This window comes from Grammomys surdaster, unplaced genomic scaffold, assembly GCF_004785775.1.
Source record: "Grammomys surdaster isolate TR1022 unplaced genomic scaffold, NIH_TR_1.0 126800, whole genome shotgun sequence".
Lineage (NCBI taxonomy): Eukaryota > Metazoa > Chordata > Mammalia > Rodentia > Muridae > Grammomys > Grammomys surdaster.
Genome location: NW_021621587.1, coordinates 50,412 through 61,169, shown reverse-complemented (window position 1 = coordinate 61,169; position 10,758 = coordinate 50,412).

Sequence of the window (10,758 nt, the reverse complement as noted above, 5' to 3'; positions counted from 1 at the left end):
AAAGAGTGTTGACCATAGCAAGCTTACAGAGTATCGTGTTGACAGCTTTTCCTGTTGCCAGAAATAGTCAAGGGCAGAGACACTCAAGCTGAAAGCCAGGAAACAGTATGCACACTAGGCCCAGGGGACAACCAATCCAAAAACTTGGGGGAGGATCTGGGGGAGGCATGTTTAATTTGCTCTGCCCTCTGGCCTTCATTAGTATGTAAATCCCTAGGGCCTGAGGCCTATAGCCTGGCCTATGTAGTAATTCTATGGAGACTGTGACCACTTTTTCAGGATCCTGGGTTCTGGGGGGCATCGAACTCCTGCTGGTTCTCATGTCAAATCTTGCCCAGAATCTACAGAGTCTCGGGGTTCTAGACACCTGCTCCACCATGATCCAGGATACCCTTACACAGTCCCACACTCACCCACAAGGAACTCAGGATTACTGCGCTGAAAATTGTTCTGGTGACAGGAGATCTCAAATTAAAACTCATGATCTGGACCAATTTTGGGAGGAGGCTGGTATTTTGGCCCTCTGGATATCTCTTAGACCTTGACTTCTGCATGTGTGTTCCCTTCCTCCCCTGCAAGAAGGAGGTACATTCTAGGATTACCCCTCCCTCATTCTTTATCCTTATCCACCTTGCAGGCATAGCAAGTCTTAAGAATTCTTCTGCAGAGTGAGTAGTGCTCATACAGAACACTGTGAAGATCAGGCTAATATGCACCTTTCTATTACTGACCCCATTATGCTCTCTATGGATAAACAGGATGATCTCAGTGATGAGGACAAGGGCACCTTTGCTTCAGCACACCCCCAGCTGTCAGGCTCCAAGCAGTCATCTAGCATTGCTGTCCCAGGTCCCTTGTTCACAAGCCTTTTCTTTCCTGAACCATTAACAGTAATCCCAGCTGACCTCTGGCATGACCTAGGGAGACGTTGTCTTTCAGCTACCACTCTTGTGATGCCTGTCCCTCATTCTGGATTGTCTTGCCCCTGCAGGCCTCAGTATCTTCAGGTATATCATGAGGCCCAGTCAGACTTGGCCTTGATACACAGACAAGACCCTGGCCAACTTGGCACTAATCAGAAAATCTGTCAATTATTCTGTTAGAGATTCTCCATAGTTTGAACAAGTAATAAAGTCATGCACCTGCAGACCTATTACAATTTGTACAATCTCCTTAAGGTACTGCTCGACCACTCCTTGTTTCTTATTTAGAGGTCTGCATATCATGACTTGTCTGAGAATCAGGCTAGAATTAAACTTAAATAGAAACTTAACATTACTCTTGACATTCTTACTGGCCACTACCATACATTAACATGATCACTCCAGCTAGTATCAAACTGCATGCTTTAAAAAAGTGGCTGATCTTACATTTAAGGACTAAAGGCCTATACCTTTCAAGACCTCCCCCCCCCTGCTTACTTTCTCAATCTTGTCGAGCAGTTGGAGGAGTCCTTCATGGACTTCCTGTTCTGATTATCTGAGCCACTGAAAAGACAGGTTGATACTGGCTCTACCAGAAACATGCTAATCAAGCAGGTCATATGGGAAGGCTTTAATGCCCCCATTTACAATGCTGTTGCAGGTGTAAGAACTGATGATATCTATAAATGGGTTGTTGTCACTTGTGATTTAGATCCTGGTGCAGGCTCCATTGCAGCCCTGGTGAACTCCATTGATGCCTTTGTCATGGAGTGTTACAGAGGATGTGCCATCCTCCTGAAGGGTCCACTGATTGTACCTGTTGGGGCTGTGGCAAGCCTGTTCACCTCAGATGGGACTGCCTATCAACTAGCTCCAAGACCAGATGTCCTTGTTGTAACAAAGGTTTCAGTTGGGCTAAGTATTTTTGTTCTCAAAACTAGGAAGACAATTTAAACTCCAAATGGGCACCCCTCATCACATCCAGTAAGAGGGAGCCCTGCTGAGCCAGGAGGAGTCTTTTTGACCTTGCCTTTTTTCCCCAATTCCCTGATGATGAGTGTACATTTAGATGGTATATCTGTTAAAGGGTTGTTGGTCACAGGGATAGATGTCAATACAATAACAAAACATGAATCATTGGTTTTCTCCCGTTGGATATTATGGCCTGATCCCTCCAGTATGAGAGCTGGAGGCTAACAGGCTACCAAAGTTACTACTTGACCTCTCTTCTGATAGGACTTGGATGGCAGTCAGGGATCTTTTACACTTGTGGTGGCTGATGTTCTGGCCACCTCTGGGTAAGAGATATTCTAGAAGAGGAGACATGGGTGCCGTGCTTACTATGGATGATCATCCCTTTTTTTTTTTTTTTTTTGATGTTCTACAAATTGACCAACTGGGTCTCACAGGTCCTTAAGTTGAAGATCACTGTCAATTCTAACAGCTACTGCCTACCCAGCACCATTTGAAATCAAGGTATCTGAACTTACACCATTGGTCTGGCTGTCTGAAACTGATATATGAGTGTACCAGTGGCCCTTTTTGTAACCTAAGCTTTCTGCTCTCAAATAACTGGTCTTGGAACAAGTAGCTTTAGATCATTTGCAACCCATTGTCAGCAGTTATAATACTACCATTTTTGTTATTAAAAAGAAGTCAAGGTCTGTGCTCCATTTTTTAATAGGGTTCTTTGATTGTCTAGAGTCTAATTTCTTCAGTTCTTTGTATACCTTGGATATTAGCCCTTTATCAGATGTAGGGTTGGTGAATATCTTTTCCCAATCTGTTGGTTGCCGCTCTGTCCTATTGACTGTGTCCTTTGCTTTACAGAAGCTTTGCAGCTTTATGAGGTCCCATTTGTCAATTTTTGGTCTTAGAGCACAGGCCATTGGCGTTCTGTTCAGGAACTTTTTCCCTGTGCCTATGTATTCCAGGCTTTTTCCCAGTTTCTCTTCTATTAGTTTCAGTGTGGCTGGTTTTAGGTGGAGGTCCTTAATCCACTTGGAATTGAGCTTTGTACAAGGAGATAAGTATGGATCAATTTTCATTTTTCTACATGCTGACCACCAGTTGGACCAGCACCATTTGTTGAAAATGCTATCTTTTTTCCATTCGATGGTTTTAGCCCCTTTGTCAAAGATTAAGTTACCATAGGTATGGGGGTTCATTTCTGGGTCTTCTATTCTATTCCACTGATCCTCCTGCCTGTCTCTGTTCCAATACCATGCAGTTTTTATCACTATTGCTTTGTAGTACAGCTTGAAGTCGGGGATGGTGATTCCTCCAGAAGTTCTTTTATTGCTGAGAGTAGTTTTCGCAATCCTGGGTTTTTTGTTATTCCAAATAAATTTTAAGATTGCTCTTTCTATCTCTGAGAAGAATTGAGTGGGAATTTTGATGGGGATTGCATTAAATCTGTAGATGGCTTTTGGCAAAATAGCCATTTTTACTATATTAATCCTTCCAATCCATGAGCATGGGAGATCTTTCCATCTTCTGAGATCGGCTTCGATTTCTTTCTTCAGGGGAATGAAGTTCTTGTCATACAGGTCTTTTACTTGCTTGGTTAGGTTCACACCAAGGTATTTTATATTATCTGTGACTATTTTGAAGGGTGTCATTTCCATAATTTCTTTCTCAGCCAGTTTATCTTTTGAGTAGAGGAAGGCTACTGATTTGCTTGAGTTAATTTTATATCCAGCCACTTTGCTAAAGTTGTTTATCAGGTTTAGGAGTTCTCTGGTGGAAGTTTTGGGGTCACTTAAGTATACTATCATATCATCTGCAAATAGTGAGATTTTTGACTTCTTCCTTTCCAATTTGTATCCCTTTGACCTCCTTGTGTTGCCTAATTGCTCTGGCTAGGACTTCCAATACTATATTAAATAAGTAGGGGGAGAGTGGGCAGCCTTGCCTAGTCCCTGATTTTAGTGGGATTGCTTCAAGTTTCTCTCCATTTAGTTTAATGCTGGCTACTGGTTTGCTGTAAATTGCTTTTACTATGTTTAGGTATGGACCTTGAATTCCTGACCTTTCCAAGACTTTTATCATGAAGGGGTGTTGAATTTTGTCAAATGCTTTCTCAGCATCTAGTGAGATGATCATGTGGTTTTTTTCTTTGAGTTTGTTTATATAATGGATTACATTGATGGATTTCCGAATATTGAACCAACCCTGCATTCCTGGGATAAAACCTACTTGATCATGATGGATGATTGTTTTGATGTGTTCTTGAATTCGGTTCGCTAGAATTTTATTGAGTAATTTTGCATGAGATTCCACCTCACACCAGTCAGAATGGCTAAGATCAAAAACACAGGTGACAGTACATGTTGGCAAGGATGTGGAGAAAGAGGAACACTCCTCCACTGTTGGTGGGATTGTAAACTGGTACAACCACTATGGAAGGCAGTCTGGCGGTATCTCAGAAAATTGAACATAGCGTTACCTAGGGACCCAGCTATACCACTCCTGGGCATATACCCAAAAGAAGTTTCAACATACAACAGGGACACATGCTCCACCATGTTCATAGCAGCCTTATTTATAATAGCCAGAAGTTGGAAAGAACCCAGATGCCCTTCAACAGAAGAATGGATGCAGAAAATGTGGTACATTTATACAATGGAGTACTACTCAGCTATTAAAAACAATCAGTTCACAAAATTCCTAGGCAAATGGATGGAGCTGGAAAATATCATCTTGAGTGAGATGACCCAATCTCAAAGGAACATACATGGTATGCACTCACTGATAAGTGGATATTAGCCCAAAAGCTCACAATTTCTAAGAATCTTCATATAGACCACATAAAACTCACATAGAAGAAGGAAGACCAAAGTATGAATGCGTTGATCCTTTTTAGAAGGAGCATCAAAAGTTTCAACCAGAACTCCCAAAGTCTAAACCACCAACCAGAGAGCACAAAGGGAGGGACTCACACACCTGTATAGGGAATCGAGGGTGACCTTGTTAGACTCCAGTGAAAGTGGAGGGCCAAGGTCCCCAAAAGTTTGGATCCCCTACTGTGTTGGAATTCGAGAGCAGGGAGATGGGACTGGGAGGATGTTTGGAGCACACCATCACAAAAATTAGGAGGAAGGGTAGGGGATAAGGGATTTGGGGGGAGAATGAGAAAGGAGACAACATTGAAAGGTAAATACGTATAATACCCAATAAAAACCCCACACAGATAAAGGATTTAAAAAAGAGGAAGTCTATTTATTTTAAATTAATTTCAAAAGTTTCTAGGAGATGCAAATTGGCTAAGATACTATTTTAAGCTCTCCACAAAAGAATTTAAATCTCTGTTCAATATTCTCAAGAGAGAGGTAAACCCTAACTTCCTCAACAGTTAATTGACAAAAGAGAGGTAATCTCACAAAAAGTAGAAAAAGCTATTTCTAATCGATATATCATATAGTCTGATTAATTGTCAGTGGAGCTATAAAAGTCCTTTGACAAAAGATTATTAATATAGATTTATATATCCTTAAATAAGGCCTTCATGACTCTCTGAGTGTGGAAGGAGCAACTGTTGGCACTTCTGCCCTGATTTTACAAGAACTCTGAAAAATTGGCTTTAAAAACAAAAGAGGGGGAACGGTACCCCTCAGAAGGAGTCCCCCTGAAATACTCTCCATCATGCCTTGTTCACTTTTCTCTCTCTAAAGCTGAAAGCTCATGGCAAATCTCTTGCTGACCATGTTGGTGACCTCGGGCACCACCAAGACCAACAAAACTTTGCCACAGATATGGGGAAGGACCCTCATACCCATAAAGGGAATGCCCCAGTCCCAGTTCCCTTATGGAGCCGAGGACTGATATGCCTGCCCAATACCACAGAAGGCACAGCTAACCGGCTACCACAAATATTAATGAAAAAAATAGATACCCTCACAAAGCCAGGCCCAATCATAAATACGATGAATAACAATTTACATCCAGGGAAGAGAAATCTCCCTGAGAATCCCCTTCTTTTTTCTTTCCAGGTAAAATTGAATCACCCGTGATGCCTGCTATTAGAAGTTCTAACCCAGATGGACCAGAAGCCAGGAGCCTCGCCCTTACCCTCACCCCCTACCTTTTCCCACCTGCACAAGGTCCCCTGAAGCTGGGCAACTGCAAGATCCTGCTTGGCAACTGCAGATAGACTCAAAGCAGTGTACCATATCATCTGAAGAATAGCAGGGAGACCATAACTCAAGCAGTGTACCATATCTTCTGAAGAATAGCAGGTTGCAGTCCTCCTCGCCCCCACGAATAACCAGGACCCGCCGGTCGGGTCAAGTGGCACCCAGACGTGGGGCTCGAGGCACGGACCCATCCCGACGGACCCTCATTGAGAGGATGTGCGCACAACATCAAGATTGAGCAAGACAGAGATCATCGCCCGTGACCTGTCGTCCACGGAACCAGGTTGATGCTGCCATCAAGAAGGCAGTTGAAGTTCATTACCATCAGCTGAAAATTGCAGAGGATCCAGAAGTGACTCCACAGGAGACTGACACAGCTGTCAGCTCCCCTGCCTCCCCCTACGGTCGACCCCTAGACTTCCACGCCCTCCAGAAGGGTTCCTGGTATGCCTGGCTTTGCCCTCATTTCTCTCGCTAGAGAGCTTGGCCTCTTGATCACCACAACAAAAATTGGCTTTTTCCTAAACCAAGGCCACCCTTGATATGGCCGCTAACATTGGGGAGCCTTCCTTTATGACAATATTACACCCCAAACTGTCAAATGGTTGGTAACTTGAACATTTACAAGAGACTAGGATGGCTGTGAGTTAGTCCAATGACGGGATTATTGTAGGTCCACTTCCCAGGGGCCCACCCAATGCAGCCGAAAAGGAGTGCGTGGTGCTGGGAGTGGGTGCAGCCTACATGGCCTAAGACAGGGCTCTCACCCTCCTTTCACCCACATCAGAGTCCCTTGACGTTGCCCATCGTCGACAGCCTAAAGCCTTCGACCATCGATGTGACTTGTCTCACATCAGTGTTTTGGGGTTGTGAACTTGTCTAAGACCCCCCATAATTAGACATCCAAATTCAAAACTCACATAGTTGGGATTGAACATAAGACGCCTTCTCTAACTAAACAGAGAAGGGGGAGATGCCAGAAGCCAGGACCCTCGCCCTTACCCTTACCCCCTACCTTTCCCCACCTGCACAATGTCCTCTGAAGCTTGGCAACTGCAAGATCCTGCTTAGCAACTGCAGATAGACTCAAAGCAGAGTACCATGTCTTCTTAAGAATAGCAGGGAGACCATAACTCAAGCAGTGTACCATATCTTCTGAAGAACTGCAGGTAGATCATAATTCAAGGCAGTGTACCATATAGACCATGACATGTTTCAAGGCACAGGCCAAGAAGATTTTGTACTTTTCCACCACCTGGACCCTCTTACCCCCTCCACTTGTAAAACATGCTATAAAAAAAAGCATTTCATGTTCAAAAAAAAAAAAAAGAAAAAAAAAAAAGAAGTCAAGGAAATATAGGCCTATATAGGACCTGAGAACCATTAACGATCATATGGAAAAAATGGGGACCACTCAAATGCGACTACCACTTTCTAGTGCTATTTTGCCCAAGTACCATGTGATGATCCTAGATATTAATGATTACTTTTTCAGATTCCTCTGGCTACTCAGAATAGATGACGTTTTGCTTTTACAGTATGGGAGCATAATATGAACAACCAGCCAAAAGTTATCAGTGGACAGTTCTGCCTCAGGGCATGATATTTTTCCTCAGGCATTGACCACTTGTCATCTATATGTGGCTAGAGTCATCAAGAGCGTCTTGAGAGATGACCTTGTAATCCATTGCATGGATGATATTAAGCTTGTACACACTAGCCTGTCAGATATTGAAAGGGTATCAACTTAGTTGATATTCAACTTAGAAAAACTCAGGTTAAAGCCTGATCCCAAGAAGATTCAGAGAGTTCCCCTATATGCCTTTCTGGGCTTTTCTATTTTTGACAGAATTCAGCTCCTGGCCTATTCTATCATAAGAGTATCCATCTCCCTTGTGAAGTTACAGCAATTATATATAGCCATTATCTGTCTTCCTATTACCTTTCCTTCCTATTCTGGACCAGGAGAAGAGGCACCTCTTTCTATGTTTGAGAGGTCAGGCTGCGCTTGATGTAAGATTCTCCAGAGACTACCCAATAGTGTCATGTAAACTCACACTTGACTTGTGGAAATTTACATCCCATCATGCTTCCAATATTACTCCCTATGTTAACAGGGATCTCATTACATTCTGCTATGACCCCATGAAGAGCAATTTGGATTCATGTGACCCTCTAATTGTTGTGACTTACAACTTCTCCCTCTCCTAGAAAGTAGTGACCTCTTAAATGAGACATATTTCCAAACAAAATGTTCAGTGAAAATGTGGGCTGGAACAACCTCTGTAAATTTGACCATTGGCAGCCTGATTGGCTGGAAAACCACCCTATTCTTTTGGGACCATGAAAGGATATCTTGGTTCCTGGTCAATCACAGGCCTCGAATCCTGTACCCTAGTGGGACTATGGTAGGTATTTGGGCTTGCTCCCAGACTCCAGGCTCCCAGACATGCAGTCAAAGACCTTCATTGATCAGCACCTTTCAGTCATGTAGGGCAGTGCGTCTGCCATAAGTAGAGGATGTGACTACAGGCCTCAGCCTCAAGAGATTTCAGTATTAATGTGATACCTGAAGGCCAGAGGGCTTAGCCAATTAAGCATTCTTTCTCAGACCCTCCTCTCCTCTCCCTCCCTGTTTAACTCAGGTCTGCCCTGAGATGGGGGAGAGGGTGCAGCCACATTCACTTTCCAACATGACAAGAAACATTTTGGTACCATGACCTTCCTTGTGTTATTGGGGCTTGCCATGGAGAATCAGGGAGGGGGCCTTAGACTCTCGAGATGCCTAATCTCCTGCTGAGGGATTCTCTATGTTCCTACCATAGAGGCTGCCAATTCAAGCATGCTAGCCAACTTAGCTAAGCAAGTGCAGTAACCAAGAGTATCTACCCATGGACACTGTTGGGGCTTCTCTCCTGCTTGTTCCTCTCAGTTGCTGGCCAGCCCATATGTACTTGAGTCTTGGTTTTAACACAGCCTCAGCGTTGTCATGGGACCCAAAGAACAGATACCACAGGCCTCCAGGCCACCCACCTCGGCCCGGAGAACCCCACTCGGGAGCCCTGCCTCTATAGAACTTCAGGCTGAGATCTCTCAATGCCGAGGCAGGGCCCTACAGCGTTTATCTGGCACATTGTGGAGTGAACTCAATCAAATTCCATGCTTCTGCTCCCCAGAGCAACAGTTCTAGCCCACTGTGGAAGCACACCCTCTGGAACCACAACAGCCCATACGTGAGCTAACAGCCACACAGCTGGTGGAGTATGCAGACAAAGCCAACTCCAAGAATACCCCCCACGGGTGCCCACAAAGAAACTCTCCATGGAACTCAAGAACAGTGAGCAACACCCTGCCTACTTCAAAAGACTAGGCCTCTCTCTGTCTCCCATTATCTTACTCACTCCACGTGTTCCTCATCAGCTACTCCCCTTTGACTTTAACTATACTCTAACTCCTACCTAGTTCAAAGGACTAGGCCTCTGTGTGTGTGTCACTCTCTCTCTCTTTCTCTCTCCATGTGTTCCTGGCCAGCTTCTTCCCTTAACCTTTAGTCGAAGCCTCCAATTCAAGGACAAGATTGTGGCAACTCCCTGGCCTCCACTCTCTGCCCATCCCCTAGTCTCACAGAGAGAACTCCTTCACAGTTAACAGCTGCCTTTCAGGCCACAGAGCCTGCGGTAATTCTTGTTCTAAGACTTTTTCCCTTGGATAAGAACTTTTCTTTCCTTTTGAGACAGTTTACTTCTCACAGCTGAAAATCCCAGGCCAGGACTGGACAGACTGTCCTCTCTCTCTCTCAGGAGCACTGTCTCCAAGTTCTAGTCCCCATCATGTCTCCCACATGGGTCAGTCTTTGATGCACCATTTGCTAACGTTGGCTTCTCCCCCTCCTCCTCCATCATTTGTGGCCAGATGCAGTCACTTAGTTCAGCAGGCTTGCCTGAAGCAGTTGATCTGGGACCCTGCTTGCTACCTTCGCCCCTGTGTTCCTAAAACCCTCATTCTAGGACTTCTCCCCTTGTGTAAAAATTTTCCTTTTCATTTTCAGATAGTTTCTTTCTTGTGTCTGAGAACTCCAGGCTGGGCCTGGAGGAACTGCGTGACACCTGCTAGCTTCTCCCAGGAGCTGCTGGCTCCAAGCCAGCTTCTGTGAATCTCCCCCACTGCCCAGTCTTTTACACAGTCTCTCTCACTCCTTCTGGCTCTGAGTCTCCTATCAAGCCTCTATGCTTCTTCCTTTGAGCTTTTCTTCAATGGTGGCCTTTTCTCTCCTTCTCTACATTTAGGATTTACCAGCTAAGAAAAACAAACAGGGAATACAAGAGACCCCTCTTCTACAGCATCCAGCCACCACATTGCAGAACAGCTGCCATGTGGCAGAGCAGGCCCCAACCCCACTGCTTCTAAACCTGCCAAAGACAACAAAGAAGCACACCTGAGACACTTAACTCAAGTTTTTAATGCTTTTTCTCCCTAACATGAATACCTGAAACAATGTTTTTGCTTTTCAACCCTAAATTTTCTTGTTTTCTATTTAAATATTTCTTTTTCTCCCTAACATTTGTGATATATGTCCAAAGTTTTTTGAACCTTTTGGAGATTTAAGGTTCAAAAGTCATCTAATCTACTTCCACAGGTCAAATCAACTATACTGATCACCATTTTTCAGCCAGTAATTAACAACTGGTGTCCTTTCACAG